Source organism: Aotus nancymaae, unplaced genomic scaffold, assembly GCF_030222135.1.
Source record: "Aotus nancymaae isolate 86718 unplaced genomic scaffold, 86718_ANA_hifiasm-v0.15.2.pri h1tg000011l, whole genome shotgun sequence".
NCBI classification, from domain to species: domain Eukaryota; kingdom Metazoa; phylum Chordata; class Mammalia; order Primates; family Aotidae; genus Aotus; species Aotus nancymaae.
The window spans coordinates 84256232-84279926 of record NW_026988422.1 but is presented as its reverse complement, the minus strand read 5'-3'; the positions used below and the strand labels follow the sequence as shown (position 1 = coordinate 84279926).

Here is a 23695-nt window from a genome sequence, read left to right as displayed (position 1 = left end):
AACAGTCTCTGACTTCCTTACCCACAGAGGTAAAACACCAGTATCTTTATTGTTATTGAATAATTAGCTGTAGCATGTTCATTGTGTGAAGGAAAATATATATTTTAGAAAGAATCGAATAGCAAAGACTTCTTTTAATGGACTTGAGTCATGAAGGATTAGATTAATAATAAACCTTGGTTCCTTACACATTCTCATTATTGACTCAAGAATAACCATACCTTTTATGTATGGATTTACTTACTGTTTAATTTTTAACATAATGAACCCTTAAATCCATCCAATGCAGGAGTAATAAATGTAACCATTGCCACTGTCCATCTGCATAGTCCCTAACCACATAAACACCCAAACCTCATTAATCTTTCTTAAGGGACCGTATTTGAGCATTGCTGAGAGTGTGCCAAGAAACAGTGATCCAAGATTTACCTTAATTTAAGCATTTACTGACTCACCTATGTTCTTTCTTCTATTTAATTACCCCCAAAATAACTTGATCGTTTGCTCATTTTTTTAAAAAAAGAATAAAAGCAAACAGTAATCCAAAAGTAAAATACCATTTCATGCAACTGTTGACATGCACTTTGTCCGAAGTGGGATCTGTGTAGATTTCTTTTTTTTAATCTGTAAAAGTAGGTTGTTATCTTTGCTTGATGACACACTGGCCAATCCTCCATATTTTTTTTTAAATAATTGAAACACAAACTCATTTATTCATTCACTTTTTATAATACATCAGAATGAATAAAAGCCACAACACTGGACAAGAACACTGACTAATATCTGTTTGTATGTTCACTGTCCAAAGATATAAATGGCTAGATCATTTTTGTTTTCTTAAATAATATTCAGTGAACAGAATGACATTAATAACACCTATGAACATATTCTCAATATTAGTCCACACCTGGCCTTCTTTCAATTAGGCAGTTATTGGAACAATTACTTTTCATGTAAATGATTTGTTTCTTTTCTAAATAAAACTGACAACCAGCTACCCAACATCAATCCAAAATTACAACAGAGACTGTCATGAAATTAGAGTGTCTTTTATGAAAAATAGTAAGATAGACTTAATCTATGTTCTAAAACTCAGTGCTTCAGAAAATAACAATAATTAATAATCTTGTTTGATTACAGACTTGCATAATTAGCCATCATTAATTTCTCCATCTTAAAAATTGGTTCACTTTTCATACAATTCACAGGCACGAAGAACTGAGAACCAGATCTTTGGCTTCTCCTAACTTTTGCTGTAAGCCCCTTTCAGAAGAAATAACCAGTTTCTTTTTTCTAATCAACCTCTAAGTTACAGAATCTAATCAAAATCTTTTATTCCTACAGCTCAGAATACTAATGACTGGCTACACTCAACACACTTTATGCATTGTTTATTTCTATATTCATTGATTCATTAATAATATTATAATCAATCCTCATGAGTAAAAAAGCTCAAGAACAACACCTGGAATGCTAATAGTTGTCCCTATGTCCACTGACCACAGAGCTAATAGATACACAAACACACACACATATATATATGTGTGAGTGTATGTGTGTGTGTATATATGTACACACAGATACATATATATGCACTTTTTGCACATATAAATTAATCAACATCCTTGTTTTATGTCAGCTCCATGCTACTCACTGGTCCACACTTGGCCCTCTTTCAGGTAACAAAGATGGTGCAATAAATCACCAAGGAATCATAATCTTACTGCACATCTAGAACACTGACAATATTGTCCATCATCCTATGTGCTCCTCCCTCAAGGAATTAATAGCCTAAATCTTTATCAATGGAGAGGTACTTAAATAAATCACAACACAAAGCAGAATTTGAATCATCTCTGAAAACGAATGAAACACCCTGTATCTTTTTCATTGAAGTTTACTAGTACTGAATCATATTAATCATAAATCCCAATTCTGAACATATTCTCGTCACTGGTCCATGCTGGTGTTATCTGATTTTATTTATGAATATATCCAGTTATTCAGGCCACACCCATAAACCAACTTCCCAATCCAAGAACGGTAAATGGTAGCTGTTACTTACATTAATGTCTTCTGTCCTTACCCATAGAGGTAAAAGCCAAGATCTTTATCATTAGAGAATGATTAAATCAGTTCTTCACCATGATGTGCTCATTGGGTCAAGTAAAACACACACTTTCAAAAGAAAGAAAGACCCTACAGTTAGATATTGTTAATGAAAATTTGTTTTGCAGTATTAGATTAATCTTAAACTTGGGTCACCTCATCGTTGCCCAAAAGTGGCACTCCTTATTTATTGACTTGTGTAGCTTTGGCTTTTAAATAATACAGTGAATGTCCACATGAGAATAAGAGCTGTATCTACCACAAGTATTTGTCTTCATACTCCCTACCCATAAATTTAACAGATAGGTGATCACTTATAGTGGATCTCACCTGTGTAAAATTAGATAAATGTAAATCTGTGTGTTATGGCATATTCTCACCAATGATGTGGAATCTTTCTGATTTACTTGTCTAGTGATTCACTTATTAATTCATGTATATAATTAAGCATGGAATAAATTATATATGTTTTTCTAAAGAATTACTCCATGGAAATTTCAATGTGTGATTTACCCAAAGGAGGGGCAACCTGGAGCTCTATGTATCTGGACAACATTAGAGTGTAACCGGAGTAATCATTATCTTTGGTTCCTAACACGTGTTCTTCATTGGCCCATGCTTGGCCTTCTCTTAAATAATTGATCTAGAAATAAATAACCTCCTTTATTCACTTAGAACAACATCTCAATAACAACGGACTCCAAGACAAAGGATAAGAACTGTCAATATCTGTCTACACGTTCATAGACCATAACTACAGCCAACAAAATCCTCTTTTTATTTTCTTAAAAAGATTCACAAGAAAAAAACAAGCCCATTCAAAAGTGGGCAAAGGATATGAACAGACACTTTACAGAAGAAGACATATATGAGGCCAACAAACATATGAAAAAATGCTCATCATCACTGGTCATTAGAGAAATGCAAATCAAAACTACATTGAGATACCATCTCACGCCAGTTAGAATGGTGACCATTAAAAAATCTGGAGACGAATTTACAATGAACTAAAAAAGATTTACAAGAAAAAAACAAACAAGCCCATTCAAAAATGGGCGAAGGATATGAACAGATACTTTACAAAAGAAGACATACATGAGGCCAACAAACATATGAAAAAATGCTCATCATCACTGGTCATTAGAGAAATGCAAATCAAAACTACATTGAGATACCATCTCACGCCAGTTAGAATGGCGATCATTAAAAAATCTGGAGACAACAGATGCTGGAGAGGATGTGGAGAAATAGGAACACTTTTACACTGTTGGTGGGAGTGTAAATTAGTTCAACCACTGTGGAAAACAGTGTGGCGATTCCTCAAGGACCTAGAAATAGAAATTCCATTTGACCCAGCAATCCCATTACTGGGCATATATCCAAAGGATTATAAATCGTTCTACTATAAGGACACATGCACACGAATGTTCATTGCAGCACAGTTTACAATAGCAAAGACCTGGAACCAGCCCAAATGCCCATCGATGATAGACTGGACAGGAAAAATGTGGCACATATACACCATGGAATATTATGCAGCCATTAAAAAGGAGGAGTTCACATCCTTCGTAGGGACATGGATGAACCTGGAAAACATCATTCTCAGCAAACTGACACAAGAACACAAAATCAAACACCACATGTTCTCACTCATAGGCGGGTGTTGAACAAGGAGAACACATGGACACAGGGAGGGGAGCACTATACACGGGGGTCTGTTGGGGGGAGGGGGGATAGTGGGGGGGTGGGGAGTTGGGGAGGGATAGCATGGGGAGAAATGCCAGATATAGGTGAAGGGGAGGGAGGCAGCAAATCATACTGCCAGGTGTGCACCTGTGCAACAACCTTGCATGTTCTTCACATGTACCCCAAAACCTAAAATGCAATTAAAAAAAAAAAAAAAAAAGATAAAAAAAATAAAAATAAAAAAATAAAATAAAAATAAAAAATCTGGAGACAACAGATGCTGGAGAGGATGTGGAGAAATAGGAACACTTTTACACTGTTGGTGGGAGTGTAAATTAGTTCAACCATTGTGGAAGACAGTGTGGCGGTTCCTCAAGGACCTAGAAATAGAAATTCCATTTGACCCAGCAATCCCATTACTGGGTATATATCCAAAGGATTATAAATCATTCTACTATAAGGACACATGCACACGTATGTTCATTGCAGCACTGTTTACAATAGCAGAGACTTGGAACCAACCCAAACGCCCATCAATGATAGACTGGACAGGGAAAATGTGGCAAATATACATCATGGAATACTACACAGCCATAAAAAACGATGAGTTTGTGTCCTTTGTAGGGACATGGATGAACCTGGAAACCATCATTCTCAGCAAACTGACACAAGAACAGAAAATCAAACATTGCATGTTCTCACTCATTGGCGGGTGTTGAACAATGAGAACACATGGACACAGGGAGGGGAGCATCACACAGTGGGGTCTGTCACAGGGAAATAGGGGAGGGACAGCAGGGGGTGGGGAGTTGGGGAGAGATAGCATAGGGAGAAATGCCAGATATAGGTGATGGGGAGGAAGGCAGCAAATCACACTGCCATGTATGTACCTATGCAACAATTTTGCATGTTCTTCACATATACCCCAAAACCTAAAATGCAATAAATAAATAAATAAATAAAACTCACTAAATAATGTTGGATTAATTATAACCCTGGTCATATGACACATTCTCCATATCGGTTCATGTTTGGCCGTCTCTCAGTAAAATAGATAGTAAACCCACCAGCAGCCCAGAACTGGAATGCTGTATGATCTGTCTATGACCTTAATCCAAGTTAACCCAAGACAGAAGCACCTAGATCCCACTTTCTCTATATGGACATCAGTAGGGTAGAGCGGGATTAGGCATCAGCTTTATTCCACGTCACATGCTCCACACTGTCCAGAGTTGGCCCTTGAGATATCATCATATTCATTCAACTTAAAAAACAATATGTAATTACCAGAGATCCTAGACTCTACATGTGAACACAAAGCAAGACAAAACAACCCACATGCTCATTACCCATAGAAATAACTGACTCTATCCCTTGCCAATTTTTGTTGTTTTTAATAAAATTAAATGGATACAATTAGATCAGTCATAACTGGTGTCATGTAACACATCCTCAGATTGGCACAAACTTGCTCCTTTTCCATTACAGTCATGTGATCTTTTTTTTTTTTTTTGAGGCGGAGTTTCGCTCTCGTTACCCAGGCTGGAGTGCAATGGCACGATCTCGGCTCACTGCCATCTCCGCCTCCTGGGTTCAGGCAATTCTCCTGCCTCAGCCTCCTGAGTAGCTGGGACTACAGGCACACGCCACCATGCCCAGCTAATTTTTTGTATTTATAGTAGAGACGGGGTTTCAGGATGGTCTCGATCTCTTGACCTCGTGATCCACCCGCCTTGGCCTCCCAAAGTGCTGGGATTACAGGCTTGAGCCACCGCGCCCGGCCCTAATCTTTTGTTTTTGTAAATACTTTCCCTTCTTAATAAGCTGATAACTAGCAACCTCTTAAGAATCCAGAATGCCAACATGGACACTTAGATGCATCTGTCTATGTGCTTCTATGTGTCCGAAGCTCCTATGTACTCCAAATGACAGCTTCTGCCTATGTGTTATATTGAAATTAAATATTATGCAAATATATCCTAATAATACTTGTTTCATGACACGCTATCATAAATGGTCCACATATGATAGACAATCTTTATCTTCACTTACACATTTCTTTATTATTGCATTCATTGATTCACTTACAATCCCTACCTAGGAACCATTAAAGCCCAAGAACCTGAACTTCTACTCTGAACTTCATTCCCTTAGAGAGAATAACTAGGTCTCTTTTTGACGGACTTTAGAGTTTAGGATTTAATCAAAATGAATGACTTATATGCCCCAGAATTTCTCATCACTGATCCAAGCTTGACATTTTTCCTCATGTATTTACTTATACACTGTTTATTGATTACACATATTACTTCATTTATGGTTTCACCGACAAAATAATTTAATATCTATGAATCACAGACACCCAAGAACAAGACCTTTGACTGCTATTCCAGGCTCATTTCCCACAGAGCTGGTAGATAAGATCTCTTTTTAATTGGGCCTCAGATTGTACCTATAGATGAATCAATAACCTTGCTTCCTACCCATCCCGTGTGTGTCACTGCTCTTTGCTCACTCATCTTTCACTTAATTTCCTTGTGACTTAAAGCCAGTACAATGAACAGCCTATCATCTCGTTCCACGACCAGAACACTGGCAACTTGTCCCACATTTGCAGGTGCTCCCTCTTCAACAATTTAAAAGCCTAGATCTTTAGCAACAGAGGAATCTTCTTAAAATATGGTGCACAATAGAGTAGAATATTAAGCAACTGTGAAAATGAATACAACTCCCTCCGATTTTGTTTGTAAGGGATTTCAGTTGTACTAAAACGAATTCATCTTAACCCATGGTTCGTTACGTATTCCCAGTATTGGTCCATGCATGGCATTCTTTCATTTGTTTTGATTTTATTACTGCATTTTTTAATTGACAGATCAAATTATGGGTATTTATCGTGTAAGACATGATGTTTTGAAGTATATACGTCGTCGGATCACTAGCTAATTAATATACCCGTTACCTCTCATAGTTGTCATTTTTGTGGTGAGAACACTTCACATCCACTCTCTCAGCATTTTTTTTGTTTTATGAGATAGAGTCTCACACTGTCACCCGGGCTGAAGCGCAGTGGTGAGATCTCAGCTCACCGCAACCTCTACCGCCTGGGTTCAAGCAATCCTCCTGTCTCAGCCTCCCAAGTAGCTGGAAATACAGGTGCCCACCACCGTGCCTGACTAATTTTTCTTATTTTTAGTAGAGACGGGTTTTCACTATGTTGGCCAGGCTGGTCTTGAATGCCTGACCTCATGCTCTACCAGCCTCAGCTTCCCAAAGTGCTGGGATTACAGGCGTGAGCCACCGTGCCCAGCCAGCATGTTCAATTCTATTTATGTTTGTGGTAGCTATTCATCCCTTTGAATTAATTCCATGGACAACATGAATAACCCCCTTCGAAGCAAGAATAAGAACTCTGTTATTTACATGTGCCTCTCTGCTCCTTATCCACCTACATGTCAGCCAACATCTCCATCACTGTATAAGGAATAAGTCAGATCTAGTATATTGAATATGTGGAGTAAAAACCAGATTTTAGAAAAGTCAAGAAGCAGCACAGATTTAGATTTTTTTTAAGGGACCTAAGTCCTGTTGTACCAAATTTAAAAAAAACTCCAGTTTTTGTCAAATTCCCACCATTAGCCCAAGAATGCCACTGAGTTTATTTATTGTCTTTGTTAATCACCAATTTAGGCAATATAGTGAAAACTCCTGAACCTACACCCTAAGAAAATAATAAAAACTATGCATATTCCAAATTCTGTCACTTAAGCCCCACCCACCCAGGTAAGGACTAAGGTGATCTTTTTTATTGGTCTTTCTTGATTAGAATTGGATATATTTATGTTCCCACCTCTTAACACATTTTCACCAATGGTCTGTGTTTGATCTTAATTTATGAATCTATTCATTTATTTTTTATTTTATATTCACTTATGGAATAATTTATTAGTATTTTTATTTTCTTCAAAGAAAATGCAAAATGGCCTAAAATATTATTACAAGTAACTGACTCTATGCTGTTTATCCACAGTGAGCAGAACCCCATTACCCTTTTATTTATATGGATATTTTAAATGATAAATTAACCTTATTCATCTACGTTTGTCTTCATTTAAATAATCCCTTTCACACGATCAGTAGGACGGCTATACTCCAACAACCAAGCTAAGAATCAAATCAAGAACTTCTGATTCTTATAAAGCAACTGCAACAACAACAAAAATACTTAGGAATACACCTAACCAAAGAGGTGAAAGATCTCTACAAGGAAAACTACAAAACGCTGCTGAAAGAAATCACAGATGACACAAGCAAATGGAAACACACCCCACGTTCATAGATGGGTACAGTCAATATTGTGAAAATGGCCACATTTTCACAATATTAGATTGTAGATTGTAGATTGTAGATTGTAGATTGCCAAAAACAATCTACAGAGTCAATGCAATCCCCACCCAAATACCATCATCATTCTTCACAGAACTAGAAAAAACAATCCTAAAATTCATATGAAACCAAAAAAGAGGCCACATAGCCAAAGCAATACTAAGCATAAAGAACAAATCTGGAGGCATTACATTGCCCAACTTCAAACTATACTACAAGGCTATAGTCACCAAAACAGCATGATACTCATAAAAATAGGCATGTAGACCAATGGAAAAGAATAGAGAACCCAGAAATAAAGCCAAATATTTACAGCCAACTGATATTCAACAAGCAAACAAAAACATAAAGTGGGGAGAGGACAGCCTGTTCAACAAATGCTGCTGGGATAATTGGCAAGCCACATGTAGAAAAATAAAACTGGATCATCATCTCTCACACCTTAAACAAAAGTCAACTCAAAATGGATCAAAGACTTAAAATCTAAGACCAGAAATCATAAAAACTCTACAATATAACGTTGGAAAAACTCTTCTAGATATTGGCTTAGGCAAAGAGTTTGTGACCAAGAATGCAAAAACAAATGCAATAAAACCAAAAGTAAATAGATGGTACCTAATGAAACTAAAAAGCTTCTGCACAGCAAAAAAATAATCAGCGAGGTAAACAGACACCCCTCAGAGTAGGAGAAAATATTTGCAAACTATGATCTGACAAAGGACCAATATTCAGAATCTACAAAGAAGCCAAACAGATCAGCAAAAAATCAAAAATAATCTATCAAAAAGTGGGCAAAGGACATGCATAGACAATTCCCCAAAAAAGATATACAAATGGCCAGCAAACATGAAAAAATGCTAATTATCAGAGAAATGCAAATTAAAACCACAATGGGATGCCACCTTACTCCTGCAAAAATGGCCATAATTAAAAAATAAAAAATTAACCAATGTTGGCATGGATGTGGTGAAAAGGAAACATTTCTACACTGCTCCCAGATGGAGCCGAAGACCATTGTTCCAAGTGAATTAACTTGGGAATAAAAGCAAACATCATATGTTCTTACTTAAAAGCGGGAGCTAAGCTATGAGGATGCCTAGGCATAACAATGACATAATGAACTTTGGGAACTTGGGGGGAAGGTTTGTAGGGGGTGAGGAATAAAAGACTATACATTGGGTATGGTGTACACTGCCCAGGTAACAGGTGCACCACAATCTCTGAAATCACCACTGAAGAACTCACCCATGTAATCAAAAACCACCTGTTCCCCCAAAATTATTGAAATAAAAATAGAAAATTAAAAAATTACAGTGATTATATAGTACAATAATTGTTAGCTATATTACTAACATTTTTATTAATTATTATACTCATCATTTTGTCATTGCTATGATGGAAGTGTTGTTGATGCTATAGGTAATAAAAAAGTATTCTGTCAATAAAAAATAAATAGAGGCTGCGCGCGGTGGCTCACGCCTGTAATCCCAGCACTTTGGGAGGCCGAGGCGGGTGGATCACGAGGTCAAGAGATTGAGATCATCCTGGTCAACATGGTGAAACCCCATCTCTACTAAAAATAAAAAAAATTAGCTGGGCGTGGTGGTGTGTGCCTGTAATCCCAGCTACTAGGGAGGCTGAGGCAGGAGAATTGCCTGAACCCAGGAGGCGGAGGTTGCAGTGAGCCGAGATCACGCCATTGCACTCCAGCCTGGGTAACAAGAGCGAAACTCTGTCTCAAAAAAATAAATAAATAAATAAATAAATAAATAAATAAATAATCCCTTCCTTCATTTACTCAGAATAATACCATCAAAAATTGTGAACCTGCATACTCTGAATAACAGCTCTAAATAACACTAACATCTGCCCATAAGCTCAATGGACGGCCCCTGCTTGATCTTTCAGGTAGGCAGTTTTGTAAGCAATTAATTATGTTTCCTTTTTTTCCCTTTTCATATTAAAATACAGAACAAAATTAACAGCTGCCAACCCAGAAACATACATCTGTCCATACATTCCTAACCAATGTAGTAATAGCCTTGAACTATTTACTTACTAGAACTCAGCTTCTCAGAAATATTTAATAATAATATGTATCTCATTACATTCTCCCATAACTGGTGCATATCCAGCCCTCTTTAGCTGGATTCACTGGTATGTGTCTTTATTTACTCATGCACTGATTTACTACTAATAATAGGATTCATATCAGATCTGCAAAATCCCAAGCACAAGATGCTTACATTCCTCACTGCAGCTAAAAGCTCATGTCCCACTGAGGCAGTAAATTAGATTTGTTTTTATAATGGACCTCAGAGTCATATAGTTTAATCAAAATCCTTGACTCAAGCACCCTAGAGTACTTATCAATGGTTTAGTTCTGAGACTTTTATTTATTTATACATTTGCTTGATTTAATTCATTAATTGACTAAAAATCACTTTATCAATATTCATGAATCACAACAAATCAAAAATAAGATATATGAATATTATAACTGGTATATGTAGGCGAGTTTCTCCAAGAGCTAATCCACTGAATCTCCTTCTACAGTGGAGCTCACTGTTGCACATGTGGAGCAACCGACATCCTTACGCAGCCCACACTCAACGTCAGCCCCGCACTCAACGTCAGCCCCGCACTCAGCGTCAGCCCAACATTCGACGTCACCCCCGCACTCGACGTCACCCCCCACTCGACGTCACCCCCCACTCGACGTCAGCCCCGCACTCGACGACACCCCCGCACTCGACGTCAGCCCCGCACTCAGCGTGACCCCCGCACTCAGCGTCAGCCCAACACTCAGCGTCACCCCCGCACTCAGCGTCACCCCCCGCACTCAGCGTCAGCCCAACACTCGACGTCAGCCCCGCACTCGACGCCACCCCCCGCACTCGACGTCACCCCCCGCACTCGACGTCACCCCCCGCACTCAACGTCAGCCCGATACTCAATATGGCCCATGTAGGGTCCTCTCTAACCTTTCCTCAACTTTGTCAAATTTAAAATATTTAACAAAGAACATAAAGGAACCTCTTGTTTTACTTCACTGACAATACTTTTTTTCCCTTCCTTGTGTTTTCTCTGTCAATAGCTTAGAAACCTAAATCTTTATCAATGGCAGAATGTGTAAAGAGTGGTAAAAAATGAAATATTAAACAAATGCAAACTGAATGAAGCACCCTCTTCCGTTTTTTAATGGAACCCACTTGTTCAGAATTATATTGACCTTAAATTTTGTTTCAGGGTATATTTTCACCAATGTTCATTCTTTTTTAAGTTTTATTTTTAAAATAAAATAAAATTTTGTTTAATTGACAAATCATTCTTGACCCTCTGTATGTATTCATCTATTTGCTTATTTACTAGTTAGTAATAGATTAATTTAACCTTATATCCATCTTTTGAAAAAAAATTAACAAGGATAAATCTGCAAGCATCCAAAACTTAATATAACATGAATCCATCTGTGAACATTAAGCAGTTAGGAGCCCAGATATTATATCTTTTATATGGACATCGGTTGTATAGAAATGACTTTATCCTAATACTTCATAATTTATATCCATCACTGATTTGTCATTTGTTCTCTTTTAACTAGTTATGACATAAACTTACTTATTCATTCCCTTACAATCCGTAGCTGAGAATCCAAAGAAACTGTTAAAAACTCTAAATAAAACTAACATCACACCATTGCACCCCAGCCTAAGCACCAAGAGTAAAACTCCATCTCAAAAAAAAAGGAAACAGAAAGAAAAAATCTGAAAAGTCCTTGCAAAACAAAGAAACATGACTAACTACAGATCACTGATAGAACAACGAGAGCGTTTGAAATATTGCATGAATTACCAAAATGTGACACAAAGACACAAAGTGAGCTCAAGCTGCTGTAAAATACTTTGTTTTTTACACATTAAAAGTCTGTGGCAAAAAAAAAAAACAACACTAACATCTGTCGATCTGCCCATTACCCAGAGATAAGCGACTGGATCTTCCTTCTCATTGTTCAATGAACTCAATGACTGGAACTGGATTAACAGTAATTCTTAGCACCTGACACATTCTCAACACTGGTCCTCTTCCATTTTCTTATTTATGTAAAAATCTTTCCCTTCTAAGTAAGAGCCACCATCCATCCCTGTGCTTGTGTGTATTTTATTGACTTCAATGCTTCAAAAACATAATAATCCATTGGTTCATGCTTGGCTTTCTTTTTCTATTCATTTACACATTTGTTTAATAAGTTTGTTAATACATTTGTTCAATTTGTTTAGTGATTTACTGATCAATTCACTTATTAATACTAATGTAATCAATACCATGAGCTATAAAAGGGTTAAGATCAAGACTCTGCAGTTCCTATTCCCTAACTACAGGCCCATCTATAAAGGTGAGAGACTGGGTGTCTCTTACAGTGGATTTCTGTGGTGTCCTACGTCGATTAATCCTGCCCTCACTCAGCACTCATCATGCTTAACCCTCTCCCATTTGGTCAGCTACTTAATCAGATATTTGTTAATGTTCGTAATTTTCTTTGAAACAAAAAAACTGAAGACTAGCAAGACGCCACCAACAAAACAGAACAGCATCGATTATCATTACATGATCTTTTCATATCTTCCTTACCGCAATGAACTAACCACCCTTACCTAAAAGAATTAACTATTAAACCAAGGCCATTATTTTTACGGGTTTTGGTGCTTAACAGCATCGATTATCATTACATGATCTTTTCATATCTTCCTTACCGCAATGAACTAACCACCCTTACCTAAAAGAATTAACCATTAAACCAAGGCCATTATTTTTACGGGTTTTGGTGCTTAATAAAATCTATTTATAATAGGCCAGACACATGGCTCATGCACTTTGGGAGGCCAAGGCAGGTGGATGGCTTGAGCCCAGGAGTTTGAGACCAGCCTAGGCCAACATGATAAAACCTCGTCCCTACAAAAAAGACAAAAAAGAACCAGCCAGGCATGGTGGCATGCGCCTGTGGTCCCAGATACTAGGGAGGCTGAGGCAGGAGCATTGCTTAAGCCTGGAGGTTGAGGCTGAGGTAAGTTGTGACTGCACCACTGCACCCCAGCTTGGGTGACAGAGTAAGACTCTGTCTCAAAAAAAAAAAGAAAGGAAAATAATCCTTGTTCCAGTATACACTTTAATGCTTAGCGTGTGCTGTTTCCATTTTTTTCTCACTTGTGATTGATTCATCCCTGATTAGCCAATAATAATAAAATCAATACCCATGGATTAGAAAAACATAAAACTGAATATTCCTCTCATTGGATTACAGCAGTGCTGAGCAATAAAATATATAATGCAAGCCACACAAATACTTGTAAATTTTCTAGAAGCTACAGTTTTAAAAAGTAAAAAGAAAAAGGTGAAATCAACTGTAATTGCACATTTTATTTAGCCCAATATATAATATACTATCACTGTAACATTTAATCAATATAAATAATTCTAGAAATATTTTACCTTTTTTATATTGAAGCTTCTAAACTCAATATAATTTTCCACGTAGATCACATGTCAATTAGACTAGTCACATTCCAAGTGCACAGCAGCCCCTGTGGCTAGCAGTGATGATATCAGACAGTGCATGTCTATAATCTACTTTCCCACAGAAATAATACACTATATATCATCCTATAATGCATCTAAGTATGACACATATGGATCAATGGTTCAATCAACATTCTTCACACATGGCAATGCTGCAGGCATCACTTGCCCATACTTAACCCTTTTTCTTTTAATTCATCTACATTTCAAAAATGATACAATGAGTTACTATAAACCCACCGTCTTCTTGCCCAATAGAATACTGATAATCACTTTCAATCTTCCTGTGTGCTACCCTCTTATGCAGTTGATGACATAGGTCTTTATCAATGGAGGACTGCTTAAATCAACAGTGGTGTAAAATGTATACAAATATTAAATGTCCAGCAACACAAATAAAATAGCCTGACTCTATTTTTAATGGAAGTGGCGTTGAGTTGGATTAATCATGAACACTGATTCATGTAACATTCTCATCATTGGTCCATGCATGTTCTGTAATATTTTAATATTACAGAGCTTTTTATTTCTTTTTAATTATTTTAAATAATACATTTCTTTTATTTCTTTTTGATAATAATACAACATCCATGAACAAATCATCCAAACCAAGAACAAGGACTCTCACTGACCTTTCATCAGCCTCCTTGCCCACAGAGAAAGCAGCCCGGCCCTCATCGTTACAGAACAGCAGATCACCTGCAGTACACTGATTCTGCAGAAGAGAAAGCAGGTGTGAAAGATACTAGATTTAAACTTTCTTGATATTAAAATTGTAGAATACTGGATTAAGCATAATCCTTGGCTTGTGCCACATTCTCAACATTGGCCCCTGGTTGGCCCTCTTTCTCAACACTGACCCACTTCATTCTTATTGACTTAATCAATTGATTATTTTAATTATTAATTTAATGAACACCATTGAGTGGATCACCTAAAATAAAAAGGAGAATGATGACCATGATAAACCCCTGTCTATGTGCCCCCTCTTATATGAGTGACAGGCCAGGCAGGCAGAGCCCACACATCTGGCCGTCAGGACTGTGGAGTTGCTGTGGGGTGGCACTGCTCAGTGCCTCCTATTCTTTTTGTAAGTGGAAGTGGTTCTTGTGGCCTTCGTGTCTATAGAAAATTACCATATGAGACAGATAACCTATTTAAGATCTTTGAATTTTAAAAAATCTATTCACTTATTGCTTTTTATAATATAATCAATGAAAACACCAAAAATCTACCATTAAACCAAGAAAAACAGTAGTACATTATAGAGATAGATAGATAATCTTTTGATTTTTTAAATCTTTTTTTCTCCATTACTGGAGAAATAGAAACCTTTATATAACGGGCTTCACTTGTTCAGAAACATATGGATATATTTGATTCATGACACACTTTCGTCATTGGTCAAAGCTCAGCCTCCTTTACACACAATGACAACGAGTTGCATCTGTCTACATGTTCCTCAATAACAAATGTAACACAAGAGATCTTTTATTTATGGACTACACTTGCATTGACTTAAACTAATCCCAAACCCTCGTCTATGTTACGTTATGATCCTTGCCCCATGCAATGGAATCTCTAGTGTTTATCAATCATTTCTGAAGTAAATAATTTCATATGATGAATATCCACAAAGCTTCTGTTAAACACACTATGACTTTGACAGTAACTTTTTGATCCTTTACCATCAAGATACATAGACCTTCAACATTAGAGAAATGTTCACAGAAACTATGGGGTACACATTCATGTAATACTCAACAGTTACAAAATAAACGAATAAGCCTATGTTGTTTTTTCATGAATGAAAGACTTTTTTTGCCAGTGAACCTCAATTGTACAGAACTAGATTAATCATTTGTTTCAAGGAACATTCCCATCACTGGCTGATACGGTTTGGCTGTGCCCCTACCCAGATCTCATCTTGAATTATACTCCCATAAATCCCAGTGGGAGATCATTTGAATCATGGGGCAGTTTCCCCCATACTGTTCTCATGGTAGTGAGTAAGTCTCATGAGGACTGATGGCTTTATCAGGGGTTTCTGCTTTTGCATTTTCCTCATTTTCTTTTGCCACCACCATGTAAGCAGTGCCTTCTCCTCCTGCCATGATTCTGAGGCCTCCCCAGCCATGTGGAACTGTAAGCCCAATTAAACTTCTTTTTCTTCCCAGTCTTGGGTATGTCTTTATCAGCAGTGTGAAAACAGACTAGTACAGCAAATTGGTACCAGCAAATTGGTTTATTGCTGAAAAGATACCCAAAAAAATCTATGAGTGACTTTGGAACTGGGTAACAGACAGAGGTTGGAACAGTTTGGAGGGCTGAGAAGAAGACAGGAAAAGGTGGGAAAGTTTGGAACCTCTTAGAGACTTGTTGAATGGCTTTGACAAAAATGCTGATAGTGATATAAACAATAAGGTCCAGGCTGAGATGGTCTCAGATGGAGATGAGGAACTTCTTGGGAACTGGAGCAAAGGTGATTCTTGTTACGTTTTAGCAAAGAGACTGGCAGCATTTTGCTCCTGCCCTAGAGATTTTGGGAACTTTGAACTTGAGAGAGATGATTTAGGGTATCTGGCGGAAGAAATTTTTAAGCAACAAAGCATTCAAAGAGGGGCTTGGGTGCTATTAAAAGCATTCCATTTTAAAAGGGAAACAGCATAAAAGTTCAGAAAATTTGCAGCCTGGTGATGCAGTAGGAAAGAAAAACCTGTTTTCTGAGAAGAAATTCAATCTGGCTGCAGATATTTGCATAAGTAACAAGGAGCTGAATGTTAATACCCAAGACAATGGGGAAAATGTGTCCAGGGCCTGTCACAGGTCTTCATGGCAGCCCCCCTACATCACAGACCCAGAAGTCAAGGAGGAAAAAATGGTTTCATGGGCTGGGCCAAGGATCCCCAGGCTGTGTGCAACCTAGGGAGTTGGTACCCTGTGTCCCGGCCACCTCAGCCATTGCTAAAAAGGGTCAAGGTAAAGTTCAGCCCATGGTTTCAAAGGGTGCAAGCCCCAAACCTTGGCAGCTTCCACATGGTATTGAGCCTGCAAGTGCACAGAAATCAATAATGGAGGTTTGGGAACCTCCACCTGGATTTCAGAAGATGTATGGAAACACCTGGATGCCCAGGCAAAAGTTTGCTGCAGAGGTGAGGCCCTCATGGAGAACATACGCTAGGGCAGTGTGGAAGGGAAATGTGGGGTCAATGGCCCCACACAGAGTCCCTACTGGGGCACCGCCTAGTGGAGCTCTGAGAAGAGGGCCACCGTCCTCCAGACCCCAGAATGGTAGATACACAAGCTTGTACCACCATGCATCTGGAAAAGTCACAGACACTCAATGCCAGGCTGTGAAAGCAGCCAGGAGGGAGGCTGTACCATGCAAAATCACAGGAGCAGAGATGCCCAAGACCATGGGAACTCACCTCTTGCATCAGTGTGACCTGGATGTGAGACCTGGAGTCAAAGGAGATCATTTCTGAGCTTTAAAACTCGACTGCCCCACTGGATTTTGGACTTGCACGGGCCCTGTGACCACTTTGTTTTGGCCAATTTCTCCCATTTGGAATGGCTGTATTTACCCAATATCTGTACCCCCATTGTATCTAGAGAGTAAATAGTTTACTGATTACAGACTCATAAGCAGAAGGGACTTGCCTTGTCTCAGACGAGACGCTGGACTGTGGACTTTTGGGTTAATGCTGAAATGAGTTAAGACTTTGGGAGACTGTTGGGAAGGCGTGATTGGTTTTGAAACGTGAGGACATGAGATTGGGAGGGGCCAGGGCAGGAGGATGTGGTTGGCTCTGTGTCCCCCCTCAAATCTCACATGGATCACATTCCCATAATTCCCACATTGTGGGAGGGACATGGTCGGAGATAATTTGAATCATGGGGGTGATTTCCCCCATTCTGTTCTCATGGTAGTGAATAGGTTTCATAGGATCTGATGATTTTATCGCGAGTTTCCGCTTTTGCATCTTCCTCATTTTCTCTTACCTCCACCTCTTTTTCTTCCCAGTCTTGTGTATGTCTTTATCAGCAGTGTGGAAACAAACTAATAACTGGATCATAATCAACTCTTTAATTTTTGTATTGATGTATTCATATTTAATATTCAAAAAACTACCATGAACCAACCACCTAACATAAGTGACTGATAAGTAGCCAGTAGCCACATGTGACTATTTAAATTTAAATAAATAAAAATTAAGTCACATTAAAAATTCAGTTACTCATGAACACCAGCCACATTTCAAGGACTTAATAATCACATGTGACTAGTAGCTACCATATTGTACAGAACAGATTACAGAACATTTCCATCACTGCAGAAAGTTCTATTGGGACCATGCATGGTGGTTCACACCTGCAATCCCAGCACTTTGGGAGGCCAAGGTCAGTGGATTGCTTGAGCCCAGGAGTTTGAGACCAGCCTGGACAACGTGGGGAAACCCCATCTCTACAAAAAATACAAAAATTAGCTGGGCATGGTGGTGCACGGCTGTAGTCCCATCTACTCAGGAGGCTGAGGTGTGAAGGTCACCTGAGCCCAGGGAGGTCTAGCCTGGGAAACAGAGTGAGACCCTGTCTCAAGGCAAAAAAAAGCGGGGGGGTTATAGTCTGGAACTTTTTCTAATGAACCTAATTGGATTAATGATAATCCCCACTCCATGAAACACCATCATTGGTTTATGCTAACACTCTTTGATTTGATCATTTCTAAAGAAGTTTTAATGAGCAACCATAAATCCAATCTCTTAATCCACTAATAGAACACTCACATCATCTTTCATTTCTTCATGTGCTCCTTACTCAGAGTAAATAGCCCAGATTTCTATTTATGGGCAAAAGTGTAAATAAACTATGTACATGTACAAAATGAAATACAAAACAGCTGGCAAAGGGAGTGAAACAGGGTAGGTTATTTGTATGGCAGTCAGAATTTAATTAACCATTATCCTTTCATTCTTGGACCATTCTCATCACAAGTCCATGTTTTGGCCTTTTGTTTATTTTATACATTTATGTAATTATTTATTTATTTTTAATATTAAAGTCAACATCCAACATGTCCCCATGCAAAAACCAGGATATTAACTAACTCTTTAACCAATGCATTTACTTTTTTTCAGATGGAGTCTCACTCTGTTGCCCAGGCTGGAGTGCAGTGGCTCTTGGCTCACTGTAACCTCCACCTCCCGGGTTCAGGCAATTCTCCTGCCTGAGGCTGCTGAGTAGCTGGGATTACAGGCACGCACCACCACGCCCAGCTAATTTTTGTATTTTTAGTAGAGACGGGGTTTCACCATGTTGGTCAGGCCGGTCTTGAACTCCTGACCTCGTGATCCACCCGCCTCAGCCTCCCAAAGTGTTGGGATTACAGGCATGAGCCACCACGCTCAGCGCCTAACCAATGCATTTTTAAAAGGACCTTCTATGAACTGAATTGGAAAAATCATAATTCGAGGATAATGAGTATTGTACTTTCCTCCCACATGGTCTTGAGGTCTGTCTCAAGAGATTGAATATAAATTCTAGCTCTGCCCTGATGGAGACCCAGGAAAGGTGGTCATGGGTGTTTACAGTGTATTTTTTATAGGATACGTCTTTATCCTGGCAACAGTGTAATGCCTAAGTATCCTAACCCGTTACCAGGTGTCCCTCTCAAAGGAAACTCGTTTACACTGGCAGTCTCCCTATGATTCTTGTCTGATCTGTGTCCAGTCTACTCCTAGCCACTCTCTAGGAGATCCCCAACCAGGAAAGAAGTTTGATTCAAGTGTATTGGTCAGGTGAGACACAGAGGAAGCAACTCAACAAAACACATGAAATGAGACAACAGAAGCAGTTTATTACTTACAGATCCTGCATGCCTCACACGGCCACCAGGAAGGGGAAAGCCTGTACTGTGGTCTAGGGCATCTCCCAAGCAGGCTTCCTTCAGAGTTCTCACTGGTGAGTTTAGAGCAAGCCACTATATCTGTGTGGTCCACATAGGCTGTGGGGTCAGTGAGGAAAGTCAAGTGGGCTGCGTCTAGCTGTTCCTTAGGGAGGCAGTATCCTGGAAGTGGCTGTACAAGGTAGTTATATCTGGATCTGTCACATTAAGAACTGGGAGGACGTGAAGAACTGCAAATTGTGTCGAGGGTGAGTAAGCCTGCTTCTGGAATTAGAAAGTTAAACTTGGGTTCAAAACGGATTCTGAAGCTACATACAATAAAAAGAATTTACTACAATGAGATACAATCACCTTTGTCCCATGTTTGCCCTCTCTTGTTTTACTCATGTGTTTGTTCATTCATTCATTTGCTTATTTATGAACACTCTTGAATAACTGTCCAGACAAGATTTCAGAACATCAACTATTAATTACATTTTCCTTAAGTACCTTATCTGCCCAAGTAAGAGTCAAAATTCTCATAAATATTGCAAGACTACATAAACTATGATTTGTCCATTCTGTGCAACAGACAGCAACTATTAGAAAAATGAACAACCTGGATCATTTTTAATGGCCTTTATTTGTGTAGAATTTAATTAATAAGCCTCACTTTCTATGAAATATCATCCTCATTATCTATGCTTGGCCCTTTTAAATTGTATTTATCCCGTTAAACTAAAATCATGAAAGAACACTCACGAATTCTACTCAACTGACAGAAAACTACCAAGACCTCACTTCATTACGTGACCCTCTGCCACTGACTTAACACCCCAAACTTCTTCATTAGGGAAGTGTTGATGCAAAAGTGTAGCGCATAAAGTAACAGCAGAATGCTACTGAAATGAATGAAACAGCATAAATATTTGTGTTTTAATGTCTCGCAAATTTGTAGAGCTGTGTAATCATAAATCTTAGGTCATGGTACATTGTCTTCAATAGTTCATGCTTGACTCTCTTGATCTTCTTTACACATGCATCTATTTATGTTTAATTACCCCATAAACATGTATAAACCCACCCCAGCCTGAAAATATGAAAAATAAACATAACACATATTACATAGGTGATATATATAGGATCCACGTATAAACATAACATATGACGTATGTGATATATATGTAGGATACGTGTGTGTGTGTGTGTGTGTTCCTTTTCTTTGCTCATTTGTTACAGAGAACAGCTCAGTAATATTATTTTTATTTGATGACAGTTACACTAAATGAAATTAATCACCCTTGGTTCATGACATTCTCATCACGCCGGTCATCTTTGCCTTTATTAATGTGTCCATTCACGTTTAATAATGCAATCAACAACCATCAACCAACCGCCCAACTTCAAAACACCAACACTAAACATTACTTACATTGGTTGGCTCATGGCTCGTTTCCCACAGAGTTCACAATCAAGACCTTCATTGACAAAGTGTCATTAATTTCACTCTGGAGCCTCCATTCTGTGGAACACAAGGCTGATATTGAAAAGAATTTTAAAGCCTAGATATTTTTCAATGGCCGTCAAGCACAGGATTAATTATAATCTTTGTTTCATGACAGTCTCACCACTGGTCCAAGCATACCTCTTGTTGTATGTAATCATTCATTTATTAATTTTTATTATTACAATGAGTGTATTTACCATTCTAATCAAAAACAAGAATCGTGACTATCACAAACATATGTCCTTCTGCATCTTACCCAAGAAGGGACCAACCCAGATATTCTTCCTAATGGATGCAGATGATGCAGACTTGGAGTAACAATCATCTTCAACTCCTACTCACCCTTTTCAATGTTTTCACGTATTTTTTTAAAAACAACAAACACAGATGAACCCACCACTGATCTAGAACAAAAATATTAATTAGTACATCCAAATACCTGTATCTACTGAGGTAAAAGTCTTGTTTTATTTTGAACAGTCCACAATTGTACATAAATGGATAAATCTTAGTCTTTAGGTCGTAAAACACTGTCTTTGTGGTCCATTCTTGGCACTCTTATTTTGTCACTTCTGTACTCATGTAATTCATTTTTAACTATGCAGCCACTACCCTTCAAGTCACCATTCAGCCCAAGACCAGTGACTCTTCTGTATACTTGATCCACTTCCCACCCACAGCCTCAACAGCCTGGAACCTGGGTTTTGTTTTGTAATAACCTCATAGAAGCAGAGAATAGAAAGCTGTTTACTACACCTTGAGTATTGTCACTGCACACACAGGAAAAGGGAACTACATGAGGTGATGGATACGTTAATTCGCTTGATTATGGTAATCATTTCACAATCTATGTGTATATCAAAATGTCACACTGTACAACTTAAATACATACAATATAAATACATACAATATTTATTCATCAATGATCTATTTATAAAGCTGGGGAGCGGGGAACACATTGCCATCACTGGTCCATACTTGGCTGTCTCTAATTTTGTTAATGCATTCATTCATTTTTAACTGTTCAATCAACACCCATGAAGCCGGATTTTATTTGTCCGCAGTCACCTTCTACCCCAGTGTGCCCATTCTATGGAACATAAAGCCCATTACAAGAAAGAAAATAGCCTACAAGGCCTTTTCTGTTTGTTAATATCAGGTTACCAGACCTGGATTAATTATAATCCTTCGCCCAGAACACATTCTCAGAATTGTTCCATTTGGGGCCTTTATTACCTTATTTCTTTACTCCTTGATTATTTTTAATAACAAAATTAATAGCCACAAACCACTCTGATCTCTTTTTTTAATGCCCCTCAGTTGTGGAGAATTAATCACTATCCCTGGTTTACAACCCACTCCTGTCCTTGCTGCCAGCATGCCTCTCTCTTAGTGTATTGATTGTTAAAACCACCCTTAAAGTAAAATAAATAAATTTTTAAAAAATAACACTTTAATAAACATCTTTAAACATGAAAAAAAACCCACCCTTGACAATTACCGCTGACGGTTCCCACCTCATCCCTCCCCATCTCATGCGCCTGCCTCCCTCTACCTTAAACCATCACTCCCAAATCTCCTGGATACAATCCCTTTCCAAATACATGTTTATATATATGTAAATAAATTTACAACATATATGTAATATATGTATTCTTAAATATTTTCTGTGGATCAGTGGCTTGCAGGATTTTTCAACTGAAGGCTAAAAAGAAGGGTCAAGGGAGAGCGTGAAATATACAAGCTTGAGTTCAGAGCACACCCACCACTGGGGAGTTGGTAAAAGCCCTCAAACCCAGATGGCTGAGCCTTCGACCCCTGTGCTCATGTCAGAAGCCAGTGAGCCCAGTGGTTGCAGCACATATGCTCACACCTCAGTGCCCACCTCCCAAATCTAGCCTCAACCCCCAACTAGCTGGGCAACATCAGGAAAGCAAACTAACCTCTCTGTGCCTGTTTCGCCCTCAGCAAGATAGTCCCAGCACTACTCTCCAAGCAGAGTTACGTTATTATTTTCACACCAATGGCAACCAGGTTAAAAAAAAAAACCCTCCACCCCACCTCTGAGCCCCTCCCTCACCCAAATCTTGGCTCCCTCTGCAGCAGCTCTGGTGTTAGACAGACAGACAGACCAGGTTCCACCCCAGCAGGCACTCGTGAGCTGTGTAACTGCAGAGACGTGACCTGGCTTCTCTGTCTTGTGCCCCGACTTGTACGATTTGTAGAACGAGGAACGCGGCGCCCTCGTGGGTCCAACCGGAGGGTGACCTGAACTATCGCCCGCCCCTCAAGTAGCCCGCCTTGCACACCTGTGCGCACCCACCCTATCCCTGTCCCATGCTGCCCACCCCACTGCTCAGACAGTCCCCAGTTTGATCAAAGAAATGAATTAGCTCAATGCTCAGGTCAAGCCAACGGTTTGGGGGAAGGATGGGACTCGGGCAGGAAATTGTTGGGGTCTGTTCTTTTTTGGACATGCCATCAGAGCTAAAACAAGTGCCCTGAAAAACAGAAATCTGACTAGGGGATGAGCTTTGGAAAATGAA

At 38.8% G+C, this 23695-nt stretch overlaps 1 long non-coding RNA gene and 2 other non-coding genes across 3 annotated transcripts in view; all 3 read right to left on the bottom strand.

Annotated features, from left to right (window-relative positions):
• The window catches only part of LOC105730187 (uncharacterized), a 41953-nt gene extending 25939 nt beyond the window's left edge, over nt 1-16014 (bottom strand). Inside the window, exons 1-2 of the long non-coding RNA XR_001110414.3 lie at nt 14391-16014; nt 2066-2178 (exon numbers count right to left, since the gene is read on the bottom strand). This is a non-coding gene — a long non-coding RNA (uncharacterized LOC105730187). The remainder of the gene's footprint in view (nt 1-2065; nt 2179-14390) is intronic.
• LOC135274436 (small nucleolar RNA SNORD113/SNORD114 family) lies at nt 5974-6045 on the bottom strand. The gene has a single exon (XR_010342265.1). It is a non-coding gene; the product is annotated as a small nucleolar RNA SNORD113/SNORD114 family (small nucleolar RNA).
• LOC135274444 (small nucleolar RNA SNORD113/SNORD114 family) lies at nt 10490-10561 on the bottom strand. Its single transcript, XR_010342271.1, has one exon. It is a non-coding gene; the product is annotated as a small nucleolar RNA SNORD113/SNORD114 family (small nucleolar RNA).
• Nucleotides 16015-23695: the final 7681 nt, after the last annotated feature.